We start from the raw sequence: 6,000 nt of genomic DNA, 5'->3' as shown, positions 1-6,000 counted from the left end.
ACTTGTAGATGATCTTCCGGACAGTCGAATGATTGATTTCAAATTGTTTGGAGATCTTTTTAAATCGCTTCCCAGACTCGTAGGCATCTATAACCTTATTTCTGAAGGCCTCAGAGAGCTCTTTTGATCTAGGCATGGTAACGCCGCACATTTCAACAACAAAGAGCAAACCAAACTAAATGTCTGAGGTTTGAATAAGACAGGTTCCTCCAAAATCCTTTCCAACAATGTTCTAATCATTTGCACCTGAGCTGGTGCACCTGATTCTAATTTTAGGTATTTGAAGTAGTGATAAATGTAGGGGTGTACTTACTTTTTCCACATGCGAAATTTGCATTTATGTTTATTTAAATTATACAATGGACTACAAAATGTAAATGTTTCATGATATTTGTTAGATTGTATCACCTTTATCTATCAATATTGTTGAAATGAAGATCAAATAGGTGTATGTTGAAATATGTTGAAAAAGTCAAAACTTAGCATGGGGTGTACTTACTTTTTCACGTAACTGTATATATTTTATTGGTGTGGTGGGCTGTGAGTGGAAACAGAGCAGTGTCAGAATGTCTGCGTCATCTGCAATGAGGAAAGTTGGCTTTGTCATTCCATCAACAGCAGCAATTGCAGTCTACACAATTAGTAAATCAGCATCTGCTCTGGCATGTTCTGTGAGTGACATTCATGAAACTCTATGTCCAGGTGATCATTGAGCAGGTTGATGATCCTTTGATTGTTCTCCTCAATGGAAAGGAAGTCTTCCTTTTTCCCTTTTATAAAACATTGCAGTGGTATCATCAAGGGTAAGGTATTTTGGAGGAATCTGCTTACCAGTCTGGAAATTGACGCAGTCCGTCCTGGCTTTCAATATGTGGGCACAGTCATCCTTCCTCTTTGTGCATGCGTCTATGACTTTCTTCTGGAAGTCATATGTTCTGAATCCTAATCTCGAAAACGTTGAATACAATTTTAATCAGTCAATATTATTAATCAGAGGTAAAACCCCCTAATATAGAAGCCGAACACAAACGTTTTACTGACTAATTGCTATAAAATCAGGCAAAACATATTTTTCACCTGAGAAGGTGGAGAAGGTTCATTCAACCATGAACTTTGACTTTGCTACTGGACCGGACGGCATCGTTTGCAGATTCAGTGTATCAGTAGGATACAAAACGGCACCTGATCAGCTTGGCGGAGGTGCATGCTCTACCGAGTGCTATTCTAGTTGACTATTTTCCCCGTTTTCTCTCCCATTCTCTCCCCTTCAATTGGTTGATTTTTCGCATTTACTCTCCTCACCAAGAAGAAATATATGGGCTCTTACAGTTTTACGTTACGATTCAGGACTGTGTAATTTCCTATAATTTATTATTTAATCTTCTCTAAAATATTCCGCTTGCTTTCACAATCAGAAATACGAGTTATTTATGAAGGATTTGATGTAATTCAGACATTGGAAAGAGACATTGTGGCTCATGATGCCTGGCCTCGTTCCATACAAATAGAGAGGCCTTGCTTGCGTGTGTCGAGGCTCATGGAAAAGCAGAACAACAAACAAAATTGGGTGAAAGCGAAACAACAGGGTAAAATTGTATCACAGCATGAGGAGAGGAGTTGCAGGTGAATGGTGCACTTTATGGTTTTAACAGGTGCAGTGAAGCTCAGACATAGACATGGGAGTGACCATGACGTGGAGGTGGGCACTATACCTGAAGTTCTTGAGGAAAAAGTTCAAGCCAACAGACTTTTCAAGACTATTTGAGATGCGAGAGAAGAGGGAGTTCAATGAATGGAATTGAGTGTTTTCAGCTTAGACTCGAGATGGGTAACAAACAAAATGGTTATTGGTAGAATGCATGTGACCTGAATGGGTCAGGGGTTGGGCCAAGGTAAATGGTTAGAGAAGCAAGACCACAAGACTGTTGGCAAATAACTACAATGTTACCATCCTTGGTAATAACCATCCTACCACCGTCCTTGCCTAATTGTGATATGCGAGAATCAGACCATGAGACTCAGTCTTCCATTGCAAAGAGCCAAGACATGGAGGCCTCACTGCCCTCACACCTCATGGCCTCACTGCCCTCACACCTCATGGCCTAACTGCCCTCACACCTCATGGCCTAACTGCCATCACACCTCATGGCCTCACTGCCCTCACACATCAAGGGAGACAAAATGAGATGAACAAGGGAAACAAGATTTCCCTTTTCCCTCCACCCAACTTTGTTTGTTGATTTATTTATTTAGGTCTATTTCTGGTTCATCCTCGGTTTCCTCTTCCTCGTCTTTCCTTTCTTACTGTGTTTGAGCTTGTATCCAGCTTGGTCACCTGCTATGTTCTCCTCCTGTCCATTGGGGAAAGCCTTCCATGACTTCCAATGACACTTCAACATCATAATGAGCCGAGGAAGGGCTTGTTCTATGGAGTGGCTTTGGAGGACAGGTTGGTGATATGCTCTGCTGAATTAAGGTTTGAGAAGATCACGATGCCATGGAGTCCATGAAGGGCAAAGCAATGACATTGGACCAAGCTAGATGAAATAGAGCCTGAGAAAATGACATCAGCTTAAAAAGTTTGGTGAAATGTCCAAAAAAACCAGAAAAACTAGAAAACAACTGAAAATGCAAAACCAGTCTGCGTGCATTTGTATTCAGACATCTTGTTCTTCTTCCGTATGCTCAACATGACGAAAATAGTTGAAAAACAAAATACAAAATGAAAATTCACGATTTTATGCAGCCTTGGTCTTTGAACTTTAATCAAAAAAAAAAAAAATCAGCTTCTAGCTTTTGATTAGCAAATCAATTTTGTGATCTAATATGCAAATTTTTATAATTTCAGGTCAATCAAGAGTAAAATTTGTGATTTTATGTAACCTCGACCTTTGACCTTTTGATGTAAAAAAAAATCTTAAAATTCTTAAACTTTCAGGTCAACTGGATGAAAATTGACAATTTTGTGATGCTGACCTTTGACCTTTTGACAAATTCATTAATTGGCTTTCTCTATGTTCTCATAATAAAGTTTTGTTGAAAATTTGATGACAATAGCTCAAATGGTAAATTGAAATTTCAGGTCAATTGGATGAAAATTGATGATTTTAGGTGACGCTGACCTGTAACCTTTTGATAAAATTATTAATTTGTCCTGTCCGTATTCTCATAATAAAGCTTTGTTGAAAATTTGATGTCAAAACTAAAATGGAAAATTTAATTTTCAGGTCAATTGGATGAAAATTGATGATTTTAGGTGACGCTGACCTGTAACCTTTTGATAAAATTATTAATTTGGCTTCTCCGTATTCCCATAATAATGATTTGTTGAAAATTTGATGTCAAAACTAAAATGGAAAATTTAATTTTCAGGTCAATTGGATGAAAATTGACGATTTTAGGTGATGCTGACCTTTGTCCTTTTGATAAAATTATTAATTTGGCTTCTCCGTATTCCCATAATAATGATTTGTTGAAAATTTGATGTCAAAACTAAAATGGTAAATTTAATTTTCAGGTCAATTGGATGAAAATTGATGATTTTAGGTGATGCTGACCTTTGTCCTTTTGACCTTTTGATAAAATTATTAATTTGGCTTCTCCGTATTCCCATAATAATGCTTTGTTGAAAATTTGATGACAAAACGAAAATGGTAAATTTAATTTTCAGGTCAATTGGATGAAAATTGATGATTTTAGGTGATGCTGACCTTTGACCTTTTGACAAAATTATTAATTTGCGTTCTCCATATTATCATAATTAGGGTTTGGTGAAAATTTGATGACAATAGCTCAAATAGTAAAAAAAAAAAAAAAAGTTACGGCCTGGACAGACACACACAGACATGATTGCCAAACCCCGTCTCCTGCTGTGCAAGGTACAGGCTAAAAAAAAACTTATGAGGCCTGAATGTGTTTCAGTAAGTTATAAAACCAATCCAAACGCTAATCAAATGCTGTAATTTAGTTGAATATGACGTACCAATCCATGGGCCATGATTGAAGAAAGGACAGATTCATGTGAAGTGTAAGAAAACCCCTTTTGTGACGTTGAATGCCCATGACAGGCCGTTTTACGACAAACGCGCAGGTACACTGATGGGCATCACCTGAGATGGATAACACACACAAGCAAAGAGTGCTGGATGCATCATTCATTCGCTCAATCCAACCTCAGCATCATGAATTAATGTCGAAGAGAAACCGTTACAATGATAGATGCTTTTGTTAGAAATAAAGCGTTAAAGGGAAAAAAGAGAACACAACATAAAATCCTCGATTTAATTTCCTGCACGGAAATTGGAAAATTGAACCTCACTAACACCTTTGCTGGCTTCCCCCAGAGTCCGTGGCTAATGAGATACACTTGGGGTGGAATGGGAAAAGTTGGGAATTCGAATTTTAAAAAAGTACAATCTTGTAATTCTGAGGTTTTAGTTACTCAACAGAAATCAAAATGTCTCCTTTGATATAGTGTGTGTTTTGTTACAGGTGAAGTGAAATGAATGGAATACTTTGTGAGTGTCGAGTGTGCTTGGAATTGTTTTCCAAACACATTCCCCACGAGTTTCTCAAAAACAATTAGACATTCCATCAATTTCCTTCTCGTCGTGCTTTTTTGGAAATATTTTGTCAGCTTGATTGGCTAAATCAAAAGAACATTGATGGAACAACTTGGCTGCCACAAAGTGGTGTGTCCTTGTATTTCCTGGACAATGGACATCCTTATGATGTGGACCCACCGTTTGGAGAGGTTCTGGGCAGACAGGATGGAGCTCTGCTGATAATCCAGAGTCGGAAAAATCATCTATTTCTATGTCCTGTGCATCTCAATTTCACCAAGATGATCAAGGCCGTGGGGGTTATACAAAGGAGCGATGTGACTTGCGCTCCACCATGTATCATGTGACCTGAAGGATGCTGCACTGTTTTTGGAGCACGAGCTGAATGTGCGAAGCAGAACACCAAAGCATTTGCAGACCGGTATATAAATGGAGGGTTCCCTTTGTGATCCACAGCAGATCATTGATGTGAAAGCACTTTATTCCGTTCTTCTTCAATGAAGGATTCCTGCTGTGGGACATAATACAGGGTGTTTCAAAAAGATGGACCCAATTTCAAAGCAGTATATTTCACGATGGCAACATGTTACAATTACACAAAAAGTTACATACGGTTTAATGAGTTATCAAGTTTTACTAACCATTTTATATATGCTCTATGTGCCCTCCACCTGCTGCAAGGACAACATCGAGACGATCGATTAATTCGTCCCAAACGTCACTCAGAGTGTCTTCTTTCACTGAAGTCACCGCTGCCGTGATTCTGTTTTTGAGGTCATCCAGATTAGTCACTAATGGTGGCACAAAAACACGGTCTTTGACGTATCCCCACAAGAAAAAGTCGCAGGGTGTAATGTCTGGGGATCTTGGGGGCCAAGAGTGTAGTGCCAAGTCTTGGGGTCCCGTGCGACCTATCCAACGTTGAGGCAGTGTGTCATTTAGAAAACGTCGAACCTGCAGGTGCCAATGTGGCGGTGCTCCGTCTTGCTGAAAAATGAAGTCATCGGAATCTTCATTAAGTTGTGGAAAGAGCCAGTTCTGCAGCATTTCGAGATAGGTTTGCCCCGTAACTGTTTTTTCCTCGAAAAAGAAAGAGCCATAAACCTTTATTTGAGAAACGGCACAAAACACGTTCACTTTCGGGGAATCACGCTCATGCTCTACAGTTTCGTGTGGATTCTCTAGTCCCTCATATGCGCACATTGTGACGGTTACCTTTACCGCTTCGATGAAACGTTGCTTCATCACGAAAAATCAAACGCGGTAAGAAGCTGTCGTCTTCCATGTTCTGTAACATTGCATCACTAAATTCTACACGCTTTCCTTTGTCACCTGTACGAAGAGCCTGTACCAGTTGCAACCGGTATGGCCTCAGGATTAAACGTCGCCTTAACACATGCCAGACAGTCGTATGAGGGATCGCAAGTTCTCGGCTGGC

General features: G+C 39.4%; 1 protein-coding gene across 1 annotated transcript in view; it reads right to left on the bottom strand.

The window, feature by feature from the left end:
- Positions 1–2,635: 2,635 nt before the first annotated feature.
- LOC137434150 (uncharacterized) overlaps positions 2,636–6,000 on the bottom strand; it is a 52,017-nt gene continuing 48,652 nt past the window's right edge. The window contains exon 5 of the mRNA XM_078785746.1: positions 2,636–4,109. The gene's annotated coding sequence lies outside the window, so the exon portion shown is untranslated. The remainder of the gene's footprint in view (positions 4,110–6,000) is intronic.

Source organism: Myxine glutinosa, chromosome 10 (assembly GCF_964187855.1).
Source record: "Myxine glutinosa chromosome 10, kmMyxGlut1.1, whole genome shotgun sequence".
NCBI lineage: Eukaryota > Metazoa > Chordata > Myxini > Myxiniformes > Myxinidae > Myxine > Myxine glutinosa.
Note: the sequence above shows the minus strand (reverse complement) of the source record. Positions and strands in the feature narration are given on the sequence as shown.